Source organism: Varroa jacobsoni, unplaced genomic scaffold (genome assembly GCF_002532875.2).
Source record: "Varroa jacobsoni isolate VJ856 unplaced genomic scaffold, vjacob_1.0 scaffold_506, whole genome shotgun sequence".
Taxonomy (NCBI): Eukaryota; Metazoa; Arthropoda; class Arachnida; order Mesostigmata; family Varroidae; genus Varroa; species Varroa jacobsoni.
This window is the reverse complement of record NW_019213408.1, coordinates 1-19,718: the sequence shown is the minus strand read 5'-3', so window position 1 is coordinate 19,718 and position 19,718 is coordinate 1. Positions and strand designations below refer to the sequence as shown.

The 19,718-nt window shown below is 41.0% G+C and overlaps 1 long non-coding RNA gene across 5 annotated transcripts in view; it reads right to left on the bottom strand.

The window, feature by feature from the left end:
* The window catches only part of LOC111261002 (uncharacterized), a 40,300-nt gene extending 20,624 nt beyond the window's left edge, over positions 1 to 19,676 (bottom strand). The window contains exons 1-2 of one of the 5 annotated variants that reach the window (XR_015311316.1): positions 16,988 to 19,676; positions 7,485 to 7,633 (exon numbers count right to left, since the gene is read on the bottom strand). This is a non-coding gene — a long non-coding RNA (uncharacterized LOC111261002). Of the gene's footprint in view, positions 1 to 4,034; positions 4,153 to 5,547; positions 5,792 to 7,484; positions 7,634 to 7,977; positions 8,421 to 16,987 lie in introns of those variants that run through there. The other 4 variants (XR_015311315.1, XR_015311318.1, XR_002680705.1 and 1 more) reach the window with 4 other exon arrangements.
* Between the last annotated feature and the right edge of the window lie 42 nt (positions 19,677 to 19,718).

Sequence of the window (19,718 nt, the reverse complement as noted above, 5' to 3'; positions counted from 1 at the left end):
CTTTGTTAATATTTATAAAATCTACTAAAATATTCCGGTGAAACATGCAATCTAAGCACGCTAAAATTAGCTAAAAGCAGCACCTTCAGTTTGGCTTAAGTCCAGGACGGGTTACCACGCGGATAATCTAAGTTCACATCTCATATGGTTTTCGGTATTTCTAACAAAGAAATCATACCTGTTTGTCCACTTTCGGAGGGTTTAAGTTACGACCATGGCCACGATAAGATGGCGCATTGTCGCGTGCGCCAAAAAGATTCGGCAAATACTTATGACTCAGTGTCTTGGACTTCAAACTTTGCCGTATGATCAGCGTATCGATACAACGAACTGCTAAGATACAAAAGTAGTATGCAACTTGCTCTTAAATATAAACTAATCGAACTATTTAAGGAGCTCTAATAGGTCCAAATATGGACATAGACATCTTGCTCGCTAAAAGACCGAAGCACATATTTCCAAAGTACGATGTCGAGATTTGTAGAACTCAGTCAAAGAAAGCGCAGTACATTGAAATCTATGAACCGTTTGAATCTAAAAAAATGCCAGTTCCCACTAACATATATTGTTCCAACAAAAAATTGGCTCTAGTTTGCTCGACGACGATCGTTTGGTCTTTCTAAGTGCATGCACCTTATATCAATTAATACCACCTCATAGCGTAGTACAATAAAATTTTATATATGCACGTGTTTCAGCTTCTGTAATAAGAACACATGCTTTCACATTTTGTTGTACGACATCCTGAAATATCCACGAGCATATACTATGAGCGTACATTCACGTACAGGTTATCTGAGTCGACTTCATTATTTGATCCTCCTTCTGGTCTCGCTGGTCATTTATTGAACGCCGTGTTCACTTTCCACATCCACTGCTTCGCTAGAACTCGCTGTTCTCACAGTAGGCGTATCATGCAACGTCAGCAGTGGCCACATGAAGACCTCGAGAATGACCACAGCAACAACGATCAGGCAATCGTCATAGCTTCGGTAAACGTATCAAGAAAACGCTATCGACTAATGTGAACAGACTCTTAACACGAACATGGAGACATGGTTTCGTTCTGACGAAGACAGCTAGGTTGAGGCAGCAGACAAGCAACTAGCAGAACTTCTTTTATTCGTGGATCAGATCAACACGGGCACGTCTGAAGCGGGGCCCGTGGAGGCGCCCGTTGCAAAGAGGAACTCAGCGAAATGGAATATTTCGAGACCCAAAGGGCACGGGCAAATGGCTAGATAGCTTGGTCTTACCGTCGCTAAATGGTATCTCCTAGACAGCGAATCTAAGAGATTTAATAGCAGTAAAAGCGGCAGGTTTAGCTCAGAAAGGAATTGCTTATTATAGGCGTGTTTCCAAGTGTCCTCGACGGGTGTTTTCTCTCTTGAAGGTGAAGTCATTTTTGTTTGTGTTACTGTTGTTGTTACTGACGCTACCGCAAAAGCTAAGACCTTGGCCGTGGTACGTAAGTCGTTCATTGTTGTTTTGTGCTCCCGAAGGCCCCAAGTGGACACTTAGCGCTGGCGTGGCGTTAAAGCTCTAAAATAGCGGAAGGATGGAGCGAACTGAGGTTCCGCTGAAGCCTCACTCCTTCTCTCCACTTTCTATTTTTCCCCACACTGCTTACATTGGTTTATCTATTCCCTTAAGAGGAATTCTCTAAGAGGAGGGATAAATAAAAGGAGTGCCAGAGAATAGGGCTAGAAAAATAAGCCACCGTCGGTACATCTGCATGGTGTGCAGCGTTATAGCTTAATCTAGTACCGTAATGTTATAACAGTGCGGGTGCTAGTAGCTGGCTAAACATGGACTAGACTGCTAAATAAGTGGTCCGTGCTACCGAGCTATTAGGCTAGAGAGCTAGCCGCTAGCGAAAGCAATGATCTCAAACAAATAGAAAGGGAAATGAAGATGGTTCATCTTAACCAACATAACGGCGAACAGAAGAACCTACCAGAACGCGGAAAGGTATACGATGACGAGAACTGTCTGAATAATAAGGCAGTGTGATCGCTTTCCTTTATAAGCATCGAATGCTAAGGGTAGAAGTCTCCGCGCAAACAGCATAGCTCATCTAGGCCGACTTGGCACACACTCGCTAAAGAGTGGCCTAAAACTGGTGGAGGAAAGCGTTCTTCACCACGAGTTACCGTGCAGTTTCTGTGGCGTTGCGGTACTGCGATACTGTCTAGACGGCCTAGTCCCTGATACGTTTCACTTGAGGTGGGGTGGCATGACGTTCATGCTGAGCTTCCTTTCGAATCAACATATATGAATGGCTAACTCATATCACGTGTCGGTTGTAGACTAAGCTGTCTGTACTTTGTAAATGGCAATGTACTTTTGTACATCGATTTTGATACCTTTACTGAGCTAGAGTTCGCTGGTCTCCGTAACGCCACGACAGTTCTATAAACTAAAATGCTGCAAAATTGTCGAGCTTTCTAAGATTCATTAGAGAAAGGTCAACACGAACGATGGGAAGCAGCACGAAAAAGAAACGGGGTAATGAATGGGAGATTGACTTGTTTGTTACCCAGGTAAGAATTTGCTTAAAATTTGCAAGAAATAGGTTGAAATGGATTCTTGTAATCGCGTACCTACTTCATACGTAAATCTCGTAGATTCATTTACCGTGCTATAAAATGATGAAATATCCTCCTGAAAAAGTTGGCAACGCAGCGACAAACTGTGAAAAATTGTTTTCAATTGTATTTAAAGAGTTATTTATATATGCCAATTATTTAGCTTCCGCAAAGATATCGAAATTATTCAATTATGTACGCGTAGCTCTAGAATTTGCATAGAAATTTGTAATGCAAAAGAAGTTAGATAATAAGTAACACATAACAAATACATCTCTATTTAAAGCCAAAAGAGCCAACAACAAAAATGCTAAACTTATAAGACATAAGTACAACCCGACCCCTAGACGCAAATATTGTTGACTCGCTCCGTACAAGCGATCTTGATTGCATTTATCTTCCGAAGGTTTTGAAAACGGGAAACAGCACAACATAGTACTCCGTACGAAATGTGTAAATCGGAAGACTCATATCAACGTTAATTGCTAAATCATAACAACCCCGAACGGGAGCACCATTCTGAGTGTTTGCAAAATGTCGTTGATATGATAATAACAGAAAGAGGCATTTAGGTATAGAGAACATCGTTATAATAAGTATATATATATATATATAGCCCACTGTCTAAAACATCAATGAGACGCTGTAAAATTTCTCTGCCTACAAGACTGTCACGAGGACTACTTGTTATCGTTTGAAATAATCGCTACCCGATTTATCGTCAACGATCTCGAATAACATAGTTTGGGTTCCAGGATAAATATACAAAATAGAAGAGAGTCCACTTACCGGACATCAATTCACGGCCTCTAAGGTAACTATTTATCTAGGTTGAAATCTTGTGCAATTTTAAAATCAGGCACACATGGGAAACCCTGTTGAAGGACTTCGAACGGGACTTCAAAGTATGTTTGGTGAAGTTGCTCCTTTCGATACACGTTTATTGTTACACCGTCTACCTTAACTAACTAAAAGGAAGATCGGTCGCTGTGAAAGCGGTACGGTAAATCTACTTCGACTTCGTCTTTCTAATAATACGTACAATGGAACACGGTCTAGTTATTACCAACCTCGAATTTATGGTTGATTTTTATAAGGCGGCGTTACAACGGAGCAAGTCCCAAAATAATCAGAAATAAGACCTTCCCCGTGGCTTGGCCAAATGAATGTAATGTTCGAAGATACAATAGAAGCCATTGACGAAATCACTTCGAAGTTTCCCAATCAGCCCGCTTTATATTAATGAAAGATGTCAACATTGTCTTTAACGATCCCTCGAAAGACGGAATAGAAAAAGCTATTATTTTAATATAAAAGCAACAAGGATTAACTTACTGTGTGCGACAACCTTCTAAAAACACTCTTCAGCCTAACCATTTAGCTAAAAATAGGTTAGAGAGGTTTATTATATGTTACTATGATTGTTGACAATTATTGGCCAATCACCTTCGGTCGACACAGAGCCAAAGAACGAAATGGCCACACAAACGAAGCATATCGAAGTTTAGCGGGCGTGGGGTACCAATAGCATCGTCAAAGTCAGTTTGACGACGTGCCTCCGAGTCTGCGAACGAAGATGCATGTTAGAGGATAAATTCAGTGAATCCCTGTGTCGACATGAAAAGCCGAATCTGTCTGTATCTGAGCCGTTGAAAACGGCAAGGGAACGTTGAAAGAAAGGGCTAAAGTTGTCACCTGGAGGGTTTTCGTATCCAAAACATATCAGTCGCAAGCAGTATTTTCTATAATATTAGACTGTATCAACAACTATATATTATGTCTGTGTCAGCGATACAATAGGGAACCCAGGCCTATACAGATAATAAGAATCAGAATGCAATAATGGTCATCTTGTCTTTTTCGAGCTTCCGTCTAGATACCTATAAGTGGTGAAGTATAATACTGGTAAGTTCTCAATGAATTTAAACCGCTATTTTCCTTTGAATAAAAAATGCTGTTCAAGTTCACAAGTGGGCTATTATATATATTTTATAGCAGTTTCGCTTACAGCCTCGAGTTGAGTCCATTAGAACATCCCGTTATTTGATTTTTCAACTTTGTCATTACGGCCCCCAGCGCTGCGATCTGTATATTGAGCAGAACCGAGATTCTTAAGTTGCGATACCATTCGAAGACGGCAAAGTTACAACAAAACTTAGGAAGACCGAGAGCAACCCATAATAGAGTCCATTGCAAACCAGGTGTTATTTAACGAAATAGTTAACTGTGCCCAATTTAACCTCGATCGAAGTCAATCAGCTGGCAATGATCAGCCCATGCGATAGCGGTACGGTGTTGCCCACAAAAAATCTACGTTTATACTGTAGCCTATTATGGTTCTTAGGACATGATTTAAATCGTCCTATCAATTCGTTTAATATCATTCGCGCAAAATTTTTCTAAAGTTTTCCCCCTCCGAGAAAGTAGGCTGCTTGTAGTGCTTCGATCTGAGGGAGACATTTGTTTTTAACCAAGCCTCATTTCATTAGTCTGCCAAGGTCAAGCTCTCATATGCTCGACTAAACCAGCAACCTCATCCCTCACTGTCCAACTGAACGAAGACATAAGCGGAGTGTTGGCTAAGAGTTCATTGCAACACAGATGATCGCTATTAGCATGATAATCATGATCTGCTACAATCAATTGAGTTGAATATGCATTAAAACAACAGGACTCCTCTTACATAGGATGTTATAAGGTTGCATCAAGTAATAGTTTTGCCGGTACCCTGTGTTACGGCCGATTCAAGTCAAGGCCATCACAAATAGCCGCACAGTTTTATCGACTGGTGCCGTTACTCTATGTGCCATGCCTGCTCCAGTAAGTTAATTAGGTTCGTACGGGTTATCAACAGATTTTGGTAACTGCGACTCTACTAGGCAAAAATTAACTGATTCGGCCGAATTCCTTCAGTGGATAACGGCGAACATTTTGCATTGCGTGTCTCAGTTTCACTCACCTTTGGCCTGCTCACAGCAGGCCTAGTTATTATCTGATCGTCCACTGTACGAGCAAACCTTCACAAGATTTTCTCGAAACGAATGTGTTCTTCGCCAGTGTACCTAGACTAATTTTGAGCGAAGGCTCTGCCTTCTTTTCAAGATAGGTCACTTCCGCGGCTTTATCCGGTTTGCCTCGTACTATCCGCTCTAGCCAAATGAACGTAGTTATGTTATACGCCCGCAACGCACTCAGCTCACATAAACCGCAACGCTATGAAGTGTCTATGCTATAGCGGCCTGTAGCAATGGCTTTAGGAAGCGATGACCAGTAAGCAGGAACCGCTTTGAGTCAATCTTGCTAAGGCGGAGGACGCCTTGTATTAAACCTGGATATTTCATGCATATAGGCTTGCATGTATATGTGATAATTATGCAACGATGGTAATGCGCTCGAAGCTGTGACTGCGAAAGGCCTAACCTCGAAGTGTGACGATTTGTTGCCTGAGTAAATAACCTCCTAAAGAGTTCTTTGCATCGGTTTCGCCGTACGTTCTTAACGTGTAATAATAATAATAATAATAATAATAATAATAATAATCATAATAATAATAATAATACTGATATAATATTATAATAATAATATATAAAACATCGACTATATTTACTTTTTGCGTATATTCTTAGAACTTTAACTAGAATACCGCATATCTTTCTGAACTATTCTACAAAAAACATAAGAAACAAGTCTGGGCAAGTACAAGGTTTACGAACAAAGCTATTTCTGAAGGCTCTTGGTCAGTTGGAGCTGATCCTTGTGAGTTTCAGGCATGACATGAAGCTTGTCATGCCTTTGCCAGTCTAGAACCTTCTCAAACAAAAAAACTACCGAAGTGAACACCTGCTAAACCCCGACAGGAAGTAACAAGCCCCGCATGCAAATGACCCAATACCCTTCCAAAACTTTTGAAATTAAAAAAACATTGCATGTGAAATTTACACACTGACAGAATTTTATTTCGTTTATCTCCCGCGGATATTATAGACGTCTCGGATACGATATGACTCTAGAATACTTGTAAAAGCTCTAGTTATGTCTACTCATGCAAAGGCGGTTCATGATTTAATCCCTTTTAAATGGGGGCCAAACATGGATAAAACCACTTAGAGAGTGTCCATTATAAAACTGTCAAGCATATATCTATTATCTGCGAAGCAGAAGCGAAAAAATGAAACAAATGCTTTCTTTTGAATTTCTACAGTGAACAGAGATTGCTAAACGGAATAGATCCTTAAAGTATTTCGATATTGTGCAAGTGAGTAGAGAACATCTGCTGTTATTAAACGCTGAACGGATAAAACACACAATACTTCTTCCTTCTGTTATACCGCTACAACGCAGCATGTGAGTATGTATGTACATTTGTTTTTGGTACCTTAGCAGTCCAAGTTCGGCAGAACTTGTGACGGCAATAACAAGCATTACGTCGACACGAAAATGGCTCACACTGTGATATGTTTTTAATATACTGGGAACACTTGTTCGTTGGATTATCAACTGTAATTGTCGTTTGTCCGTGTTAGTACGCATGATAGAAAGTTGGCCGATCGTTATTACGCTGCTCTCACGGCACTATTCTAATAATAGTAATAAAGAAAAAAAATAAAAATAGAAAGCATCTGTTATTTTCAAGGAACGAAAGGTGTAAAAGGTAAAACTGAAACGAACATCAAAAGATCATCTCGTGCTTTTTGCTTTATTGAATATGATCATCGTGCACGGTATCAACGCTGCAGCCTTGCACCACGTGCATAATCACAGAGCTAATGATATATATGCGTTGCAGATATATATCATTAGCTTTGTATCGTACCTTGCTAATAAACGAGTGGAGAGTATCTCTGCGACACTACAGTTAAAGGTAACTAAAAAGACACAGGAACACTATAGATTTACATGTAGATGTGGACACATCCTTCAATGAAGATCCGAGTCATAGGAAAGCCGATGATGGTAATCATAATTGTTTTTCTCGCTTGGCTTCTTCCAAAAGCTCGCATTGAGCTCCCTGACCTCAAACCAATCCTAAACGACCGTATCAACGCCTATGGTAGAAAGAAGATCCAAAAATCACGAATTGAGAAATACGTTTTTAGGTTAACAGTGAAAATCATCTGGTTCTTACAAGTCACAATTATTCAGCATATTACACTAGTATCAACGAGGGGTATGTATAGATAGTTTGGTCCGCTACACTGTTATACACCAACGTTAATCTACGTGCAACTTTAGAATATAGTGCACTTTCGAAAAATAACGGAATCTTACTTTTGCATTATGGAACAGGTAAGAACAACGTAAAGTCCAAATAAAGTTTTTATCTATTCTAGTATATATATATAATAGCGAGCGCAGAAAAGTGCTTACATAGACGACAGCAATGACTTACCATGAGGACCATCATTACTGGCCTTAGCAAACGTCCATTGTCTCATCAACAAATATAAACAAGTTCCGTTAACCTGCTAACGAGGTCTCGTTTCTCAATAGCCCTTTCATATCACCATGGTAAAATCATCTAGGAAAACAGGTAGCGTTTTCAATCTTATCTCATCTTTAATTCAGTAATGTCAACCTGTATGTTCTTCAAATCTTCCAGCAGAAAATTCACACCAACATGTTTACCACAAATAGTAACGCTGCTCTAGGGCTATCGAATTTTTAACTATGATAGATTAGTTCCATGAGAACTGTCTGCGGATTTTCATCCAAAACCGTCAGGCTCATACAGGACAACCGAAATTACTATTGGTCAAAAAGTCGAGCACCTAGCAGCCGTGTCTGTGTCGTACTGCTTGCGACAATCTATAGACCCCTAAACCAGTCTTTGGTAAAAAGCCTTCTGTCTACGAGGTATCTATCTGAACGTTTCAATTTTAGTCAGCAACAACGCCCAAACTTAACGTATCCATGATGGCGGGGGGTAAGTGGTGTTATCAAAGGGCAAGACGGCAATTGGAACGACAGCGTCAATATGTTCGAGACAGAAGGACCAGCTTTGCGAACTGCCTCGTCTACAGGACTTACAAGCGGCCAATCGAAAGACTCGCCAAACAGGCAAACTGTAGTACGAGCAGAAACCAACTGGGACATGTGCGCAAAGGGGCTCCAGCCTTAACCTGTGTAACGTCGTAGCGTATAATAGCAACTACATATCTCTGAGAGCAATAAAATTGTTATTGGTTGCTCACGGGCCAACATATATGCGGCCGTTAGGAGATTCTACTTTATGGTGAATGTAGCTTAAGTCCATTAATCAGACCAGACTAGACAATGTCAACCTAGGTTAGAGTAATCTTTACCCGAGGTTAACAGGCTTAGGGACCGTAGATAATCCAGAGGCTAACTGCGCAGAGAACAACACAGAAGCTCGCAAGAAGATAATGCGTTGATGTAACCAAACTTTAACATTAACGAGGGCCACGTATTTTATGTTTGAAATCCCTAAGTTATAATGCATATAGTTTTGGTAGTTTAGTTCGTTACAAATCGTTAGGCCTAATGAGGCTGGATTGTGAACTAAAGGAGCGGCGTCCTTTATCCATATTTATTCCATTAAGCATGTTTATAGGTTTACTATCGATGTGTCTGTTCTTGTTCGCGAGATAGAATCTTCTAGCTTTGGATCGTTATTTTCGTTAGCACATACGTTCTTATATACACTCAAAATCGAGGGAGCAGCTGGATCATTCATGGTGGTCCAGATAAATATTTACATGATGCAAATGCAATTCTGGAAAAGAAAACAGGGTCACGAAACTAATGACACGGTTATATATCATCTCAGTACCATAACGGTTTCAAACTAGAATGCCTCTCGTTAACTGATACAATAGCTTGCTCGCCTAACACTTCAGACCTTCTGTAAAATGTTACCTAAATACCCCAATAAATACACGGGGAACATCTTAAAAACTAATCGCTGTTTCAAAAACCACGCCTTGGGAAGACTTGTATCGTCTTTACATACGTGTTAAATGCTTATTTGGGTAGATAACATGTTAATAGCAGAGTTTATCACTTTGGCTTAAAACGCACAAATACCAAAAAAGATCTCTAAGATACGCAAAAAACAGATAGGCCACTTCCAGGATCAAACGAATCAATTCACCTGAAACGCCATCACAAGATCAACAAAAAATGGTGTCTTGTAGGGATACAATTTCCGACAACGTTCCGATTAAATTGTGGCAAAGACCTTCATCTTCTGGCGAACATCAGCTCGGCAAACGACGTTGTATCACCCCAAAACCCCTCTAAAACCTTAAAATTATCAATATATAGGCGCACGTTGTCATGTCAGTCCCGAACTTCACAAAATACTTTGGCGTTCATGGAGTGATAGATTGACATACCTATTTTCAATGCATCTACCCGATACTGCCAGGAGGAAAACGAACAATATGTTAACAGCAAACTTATAGTTCCATTAGCTATAAAATCTACATTGAGCTGAGTACTTTTTTCGAAATCTGATCAAAATAACTATTATTCAAGCATTTGTCGTTAATAGCCTCAGACGGCCTACCCGGTGCCAGCCAAGAAACATTTGACCCATTTTTAACTTCTTTTACAGTTCCTATTATGTTGATCGGTCCAAACGCATGGATCCCAAGTCAACAAACTCGAATTATGCGTGACACGGTATGCAACCGCTATTACTCAATAGTCAAAGTACAGAAGCTCGGTAATCCTCTCAAAAATTGCTCAGTCAACTTTTTCTGGCACCCACAGAAAGAACACACGTTCACCTGCAAGCGGATAGCCTAAATTGTAATATATATATGTGCTTGAGTAATCATAAGAATAAGCAGAGTATGTTCGCGGATTTGGCCATGAGTCAGCGTAAACTGATAATGATCGCGCTAAGTTGGATTATACCAAGTTGCTAAGTTTTAACGGGGTTTCGTCATCCATGTGAGGTTCTACTACGGCACTGTTCTCGTTCGAAACGGAACAGCACAGATTACGTGGAACCCTTTTCGGTAATGATCTGTTTTATTTGTACCTGTAACGTGACTTTAATGCCGATTTGTGTGCATACGAAATGACAAAGAGAACTTTCAAACGAGTATTGTCGAATGCCAAACATGAAATCCACATGTAAAAGCTGGCATAACCAGTTACGACTAGAATCAATATCACAGGATCGACGAGTTGCAAAAGTTCGCCTTTTCTATGACGATTTACATAGAACCTCGTTACGAAATTGTACGAGCCGCCAAAGCACTGGCTGTATGCAACTAATTAAAAGCAGGCGTACTATATAACGTAATCATCGAGCAGAACGCTATAAATATATAATGGTAGCCACACGTCATAACAGCACTACGCTTCTCAAATGCCCCGCAATAATCGGTATGTTTATTACAAGATGATGATCTTTTTCTAATTGAAGTTCGTATTTCTTTTTACTCTACTGAATGCATATGTTCGCAAAAATCCTACTACCGTGTTTACAGAACCCGAAGTGTTGAAAAGCTAATCTAGCAATTGTCTTAACCCCATTCCTCGTTTTTGGGTCGTCAGTAGCGCATCGGGAATGGTACTTGGCCGTCCCTATATGCGTCTCTACGCCCGCATGCGACACAAGGCCATCAAATGGACTATTGCTCTGCTTCCACGCACTCAATCAACGCGATACGATATCGCGACAAACCAAAGTAACTCTTCAATAATAAGCGGAAATGTCGGGCTGTTTCCTGTCAAAAGGTAGCGAGGTCGAAAACAAGGACAAAAATGCATGAACGCCCGCGCACCAAACGCGCTGACTAGTCCAACGATTCAGGTTGGGCACGAGGAATTTCCCCGTAAACTTGAGCCGTAGCGACCTTTATGCGCCTCCTTTGCAAACATGTAAGTTCACTTGAGTGACAAGAAATTACGAGATATTTAATGGTAGGACTAACACGTCGAGGCAAGTCTAACTTCTAATTGGTATTCACAGCGTCCGAACAAAAAACGAATTAATATACAACGATGCGCCTAATACAACGCGGTGACAAATGCCCTATGAAGTACTTATGTCCTTAGTTTTTTTTATAGAAGCATATTACGCTAATGCGCTCATTTCTGTTGACCGTAACCATGCTGATAACATATTTGTTTTGTCAACCTTAATAACGTAGTTATGCTTTCGCTGTATACACTGGGGAAGCTTATCTTCATTCATAGCACGTAAGAAGTCTCTTGGGCCTTGCTCGTCTTTGCCGCCTGATCGGACTGTTATGTAATAGATCACGATAGTCAAAGATGTGCGTTACTACATTGAGTGGCAGCAATTGGAAATACTTCACTTGAAGTGTATCATGGGTATAGGAAAACAGAAACCGACCTTCTCCGAAGTTAGGCCGGGGTTGGCCGAGTCCAATCATTCTGCTACAGTCTTGCTAACCTAGGCAGTTACTCCACTCCTGCGACTGCAGACGATCCTGGTCCTGATCGTCAAAACGCTACTGTCAGCGTTATTTCTGTCGCCTACAGGGTGGGTGGCGTGTCATGTATAATATCTCTGTATGCCGTGTGTGCACTTCCATTCTCGATTTATTGGTGTTCTTTATGTTTTGCTTACTTTCTCCTTATCGGTTTTTCTTTTATTGATCCATTCGGTGTATTTTTGTACAGTCGTGCTGCTGTCTTGCGGCCTTTCTGCGTAGTGCATAGTATCTAGACGATTTACCGTAGCGCAGACGGTATCAGTAGGAAGACCTTTATCTTTTGTTCGTAGTCTATCTAGTTCGGAACTCAAGGTTTTGTCAAGTAAAACGAAGAATGATTATACTCAGAATTGAACTTAGAACAATATTTCCTATGAAAAATTGTCGCTAACTGTCAAATGTGTGTCGTTTCCATGTTTATCCCATTTTTCCATGTTTATGTTAGAAAAAACAGAGATATTTAAGGAATAGTCGAGGTCGAATGAGGCTTTATTTTCATTCGCTGCTGCCTATCACAGTGTAGCCTCAAGGTATTATTTTACCGTCGGCCTTGAGTTTTTATTGCGGTAGCTGAGCTGCTCGTAACTTCGGCCTGTCAGTCGCGAATTCTTGTACTGACATATTACTTATTAAATAAAGTGACATTTGATTATCCTTAATGTAATTACAGTTTGTTTTAAACATTTCTGGAACTTTCGACTGTCGGCTTCTGTCATGATGTGACCCTTACTACGCCGATCAGAATTCGCAGCCATGGATCTTTGCATTTATATTCAACTATAGTAGCACTAGGTAAAAGCGTATTTCTGTAACACAAATTGCGCTCTATCCATCTCCCTGTTGACGCAACATAAACGTCAGAATGGCTACCTCCACTGTTTGAGAAGTGGACCGATTGCTTGCACTATATTCCGCTCTTATTCTTACTATTACTGGGCGCATCGTACAAGCAGTGAACTGCCCATTGCGCCCACCATCGACCGTGCCCCGAATTCTCCAGCTTTGTGTGAAAGGTAAAACCGCTTTATCGAAATCTATTTTCATGCGTCCCGTAAGTTGGGAGGCTTGCATCTTACCCCCTCCCAGGCAAAGCACCGGCAGGCAGTCGGTGAGTCTTAGGGGCTTGCTGACATCGAATCTGTCTAGTTTACTTTGTAGCAACTTCGAACGCCACCCTTCGTCAAGGGGCGCGCAGTGAAGCACCAACATTTCACGCTCCCAGGTATTTTAAAGTTGTTCGATGTTTTCGGAACGGAAACACTGTAAGGGACTCCGATTAACTGTAATTTTCTCAAAACGATCGTAGGACCGTCAGAAACCTTTTCCGGAACAAAACAAGAGGGCAGGTTCACCTCTTGATGCTTTGACATCTACGGTGTGTAAGCAGCGCTTCTGCAAAACACGCCAGTTGAGTGATAACAGGAGTCCATAGCATTATTTTTGCATGAATAAGGGTTAAGTATCTATGGTATACATTGGATCTATTATTGCCAATGTGATGTGTTTTTATTGCGTCATCCAACAGACTTTTCAGCGTATTCTTAAAACTAAATACGTAGACATGGCCCACCTGCGCAATAGACATTGTTTGTGTCACGGAATCGAAATATAATGAAACTCATTTGGATTGAGCTGAGCATACTGTCGTGTGTTTTAGTCATAATAACTTTCTAGGACGTACTTGATTTCATATGCGAATATAGCCCTCGACTCAGCATAATCTTATCCATAAAAGAGGGCATAATCTGTTTCGTTCGAACTCATTACAACTTACTGGGAATTCACGCTACTCCGTTAAAAGCGTGAAAAAAAAAACTTTTCAGAAAAATAGTGACGTAATCTGTAAATGTGTTATAAACTTGCCTTTTTTCAGTGCATTTTATTCTATTAGGCTCAATTTAGTCACTTATCCAAGCCACTATAACAACTAGTTAATATGCGCAATCTAGCGAAGCTAAATGGTTTTACATGTAACTTATTTAAGTTATAACAAATGCAGTAGAATTCATCGACGCTTGTTGGGTGGCACAAAAGGCAAATCCACTGTATCCCGTCAAAGTCGAAGGCTTAAAACAAAGGTAGGAACGCAAGCCCTGAGTCGACGGCAAAGTCGCAGACCGTGACGGGATCTTTCACGCAAACTGGAGAATCGTTTTGCTAAGAAATTATAGTAGAAAAAAAAAGATGTAGGTATTAGTTTATATAGTTAATGATACTAGCTTATATAGTTAGTAGTAGTTTATATAGTTAGATAATGAATGGTAATAGCCTACGCAAGTACGTCAGTATATTGTCCCGACACGAGAAATTGTTAGTAGCACTAAAAATTTGCACTCTCAATAAAATTTAGGGCATTGCGCCTTTATGCAGTTACTCCTTTAAGGATCGTATACTGATTACACGATGATCTTTTTGCTTCCTTTTGATCATATTTAGCTTGTGGCTTTCTTGCATGTCGACTATTATGCGATATAGATGAAAGTTTTATTGTTCTATATATTAATATAGCGTTTTTTTTTTTCAATGTATGTTTTTGATGGCAAGCAGGTATGGAATGACCAGCTGATCGTATTCGGCTTATTCGGTTGCTTCAGCTGTTATATGTCAACGAAAAAGGAGTCCTTTCATTCTGTTTCTACGTCGATACTACTTCAATATCATCGGCAACCTGCCGTCCTTCTCATCTAGTACACTGGTTTTTGCTTACGAAGTATTTGGTCCTGTGCAACGTGTCCAACAGAGTCACCAATTCCTACTAGTTATCTTCTAGGTATCACAAAATTCTACGATCCCTCTACGACTCCCGCAATGATCTATTCCCGCGCAATATTTCGAAATATTTGGAACTCTCCAACAACATTCTCGTTTGGAGGGAACTTTGGATTGAAATTCCTGCCATGGAGCCACAAGCCGTTTTGCCAAAACGTTCCGTTCGAATGGTGCCTTCGTCTGCTTTGTTAGAGTCTGAGGGAACTTAACAGCTCTTGGTCGACGTTTCTTAACACGAGGATCGACGAGCTCGGTCGTCACGCTATATTGCTGTATATATATGCTATAGGTACTGAGTTAGGTAGTCAGTAAAAAAAACTTTTTCACGAACATTAAATAAGCACCGTCATATCTTCCGACCTTTGCTCTAAGCTTTACCGTTTAAGGTTTTTTGCCTTGAAAAACGTGCCAAACCAGATGTTTGAGGTATGGAAAACAAACTTAAGGCCCTTTTAAGAACTCCTTAATTTCTCTTTACAGGGAAGAAACGGATTTTAAAGTCGGTCTCGTTTGCGTATGAACACTAACGAACCCGAATTAAAGCTGGGAAAGATCGTAGTAATTTTCACATGCTGATCGAGAGTACTAAACAAATTGTCCTTAAAATTGGATCTGTTTAAAGTTGTCTTAATTAATTTACCTATTTCTTTTCTAGTGATCGCTGTCTTCGAATTACAATACCATCTGACCGTAACGTATCCTATTCGAGATAGATTTTTTTTTAACGGAACTTCCGGTAATACTTCTATGTACGGGCAAAATCTGTTTTGTAGGAGCTGATTACGAAGTTCAACCCCGACGGTTAAACCTATTTCAGCCGAAATCATCAGCTACTATTAATAATCAATTCGTCTTTTGTATCTTAAATACATATTCTTTGAATGCACCCTACAAAAATAACTTAGCAGATGACAGAAGGCTGTACAACGAAATACTATGAAATTAATGATGAGCAATATTTACCAGGGCCGTTGTAGTGTCGTTACTATAAGTGATACAATGGTCACGTTTGATAAATCGAATATGGCATTTAACTGTGACAAACCTCAAGTTTTCTTTCTAAGGACCACGAACAGGACCGTGCGAAGTTAGGGGCGAATTGGAGAAATAAACAGCCACGAGGGCTGTGCGTGCGCTACGTGTTGAAATCGAAAGACATGGTTAGCATAGCGCCAGCTAGAATTTGCTCACTCAATCATTAACAAAAATGTCAGTTCTGCACCTAAGGGCACTGATAAGCGGCAGTAGCCGCAATGATTCATAGGACACACAGTACTAGTTTTTCCTACCGCCGTAACGCTTTATCGCTCTGGTTCAGCCGTAACTTACCGAATCAATGTCTAGAGATAGTAGATTCCATCATCTTTATGTAACTGCTGGAGATGCAGGTCGAGGTCATTCATATGGAGAAGGTGCATTGAATTTACAGACTTGCATGTAGCGGTTCTGTTATGTAACGAATACCATAAGCTTTTGCTAAAATCGAATATATAAATGTTCGCGATACGGAGAACACGTACTCATTGGGAACAAGGGTGCCACTTTACGACTTATCTGAAGATCGATACGATAAGTATCGATAATATCGGTAATTATACTGGAAGTAATGATATTGACTACACACAAAGTGTCACCATTATCAAGCGCTTAATTGAACTCGTACTCGTAATATTTATTCGACTAGATCACCAGATACATAAGATGCATGTGAAGGAAACAAATGTATGCTACCTTGTATTAGTAAGCAATACAGATGCGGTACATCGCACGTTGCCTATGTCTATGAGGAAAAATCAAATAAGCGTAGTATGAGACTGGACAATGTGAGTGAGTTGTATGGTAATCATCAGCGTTGTCCTCTTGCACAAGGGCCACATATCTACCTGAGGTTAAAAACTATATATCTTCAATTGAGTTGTTCTGCGAAGAGCAGTCATAGATAGCGCTTCTGACACTGTGAGCTTTGTTTCGTAAGTTATGTAGTCATGTCAATATTATGAAGTTCCCTCAAAAAAGAAAGGTAGCGTCGATGGTAAATTAGTTAACTTACAGGGGAACAAGTCAAAAGAGGCTTTCTACAGTCGCCAGTGTTTATGCGGCTGCACTCACTTCATACATGAGGCAGTCTCTCACAAGACCCATGCATCTATTTTGTCGTCTCTCTATACAGTTTGCCAATACGTACGTACGTACCTTCCCTTTAGCTTTTTCTGTGATAGACCTTGATATCTGGTGAGGATCCGGGTGATTTCGGGTTTTATATTCAACTTAACATAAGCGTTCTATGGTTAATATTTAATTCGCTCTAGTTTTTAAGAGGTTTCCTGCTCCCCTTATTGAGTGTCCTTTTATACCATAAGGATAGCATTACCGTCACCATTAATAATGAGCACCATTTACCAGTGAGAACTACCCAACTCCTTTGTTGAGGAGTCACTGTTTGACAATGCATGTACATTATGCGCCACTGTGTATAGGTGCAGCGCGAAATTTTCTATAGCTTGCGATTGGTTTGCACTGTTGATTTATCGTAATAACAGTTGCTATCATTACTGTCGCTAGCACCGTTGGCGAACACTACTAACCACTGTCAACTATTAAATAATTTCATCAACGTAATCGTCGTTGCTCACACAGGACATCGGAAGCGAAACACCTGCTTAGCAGTCTCTCCGCCGGTTGCGTTTTTCTCCAACTGACCCACAGATTTTTGCATCAATATCCGAACTCGGTGACCTCAGTTATTGCTGGACATCGAACATTATCTCTTGATATTCGCATAGATTATCCAGGACCACTGGCTCTGACGTGACGAGGGTATTCGACAAGCGCTTTGCCGAACGGACACGTTCATCTTGCCTTGAGCCTGCTTCCCGCCTGCCTCACCTATGTCTTACTTGTTAACCGCGCACTGTCAATACTGAACGGAAACTCTCTTCGTATAATGTGGTGATTACGTATGCGACGCCTACACGCGCGCGCGAAGACATGATCAGGATTTACCTACTTGTTCTGTTAGATTGGCGGCTATCGCAACTATTACCAAAGCTTAGAGAGACTTGGCAAAGCCCTTGGAAAAAGATATTCAGCAGGCTTCAGGGGCCTGTCTGAGGCCATGACGCATAGCATAGTTTATATTGACTGCTATTGCTATTTCTTGTGCTTCCGCTGTTGTTCGTGCTGGCGGCAGCACCAATGACCCTGGCGTGGCCGTCTGACGACCTCAAATATTCTCCCTCTCCTCGTGGCTGCACCCGATTGTACATTCGCATTTGGTGTCACACGAACGTTCACAGTTAACAAAACCTATTACAGCCTCAACATAGTGATGGGAATAGTTGATATCAAGGTTTCGAACGTCGTTCTCCACTCGTTGCGTCCGACTGCTACAGATGCTGTTCCACTTGGTAGTGCACCGTTTTGTTTATTCTGCCATTCCTTTAAAATTCGAGCTTGTACAGTCTGTGTGGATTGCCATACTGTTGGCGATGCTCGTTTTGAGGCATTTCTTTTGGTTCGTCTAGCAGCATTTCTAATGAACGAGCGATAACGGAGAGACAAAGCAAAAACACAGACACGAAGCCTCTATCTTGCCCAGTCTAAGATCAGTCAAAAGGGAACAAGGGAACGTCTGAAGGCAGGACGGAGGTGCCCGTAAAGGGTGACGATTTACGAACGACATCACAGTTACCACCGAATGCAGTTACCGAGGAAACCTTAGCCTTTCTCCAATTTGGCTGCCAAACATGCCAACAAACTAGGTTAGGTCCGGTAGGATGCGAAGTATACGGAACATACACCTTGAACAGCTTCAACTAGCACTCAAACACGCATTTTCCCTCAGACGCTTGATACACATAATCCCTTTCGACACGTACATAACCTGGGTGTAACTCTAGTGGAAGGTGGTAGCGGTAGTAGATCAAGACAATAGACCTCGGACCGCGCTGGCCTCTAAAGCCGATAGCGGTGGCGTTATCGCAGGTTCGCCTGTCAGGTCATGAGTCTAGGGCCTTTCGTTCCATTTCCTCTACCTGCTCTCCTCCCAACCATCCCCCTTAGGATGTGCGTGTTCTCAAAAATTTTTAGCAGAGTAGGAAAGGGACAGTATTGGTAAAGGGTCAGGATATACGGTGGAATAAAGCTAACGCGCATGCGCGTGTCAAGCAAACAAGCCCACTACGTCGAAGCGCCATCACAGTAGAAAGCCCCTTGAAAGTCAACTGAGTCTAATCGCGCTCCGTGTCCCTGAGCTGCCCAAGTAATAGCAATGGCCAAGAGTGGCGCTGACATCTATGTTAAATTCGATCTGATTACATGAGGGGGTGGTCGTGACACTCTCGCAAACCCTCGAACATCATCTAGGATATGGTGCTTTTTAAGGCTCAGTGGACAAATGCATGCTTGCTTGAGCGGCTTGTGGTTCAAGCGAGAAGGTGCAACGATGCGCGCTTTACGTGTGGCTCTATAAAGAGCCTGGTAAAATGTCGAATAGTATAAGAGAGATATTAAATGGCGCTGAACAACTGCGGCACTCCGAAAATAAAATGAATGTCTTTTAAGGTTCCGTAGCATACGTCTAGGTCCACATCATTCAACCTGTAGAATTATGGGTGTTAATTACTTTATCATATTGCTGTTAAATAGGGTGCTGAACGCGGTTTGATGTGATGGCATAAGAAAAACACTTACTGTCGCGTGAAGTCGTTGCGTTAGTGTTAATATATACACCTATTGTCCAGGTATTGAAAGTAATATATACGATGACCTCGACCGGAGCTCACGAACGAGAAGCAAAGTGCAGCGAAACTGCAGAAAATTTCAAGCGAACAAATTTTCAGAAATATATTTCCGTTTCGCATGACGAATTTTCTTTCTAAATTATTCCAGATTAAATTATTACTGTCATATTTAGAAGGATGTA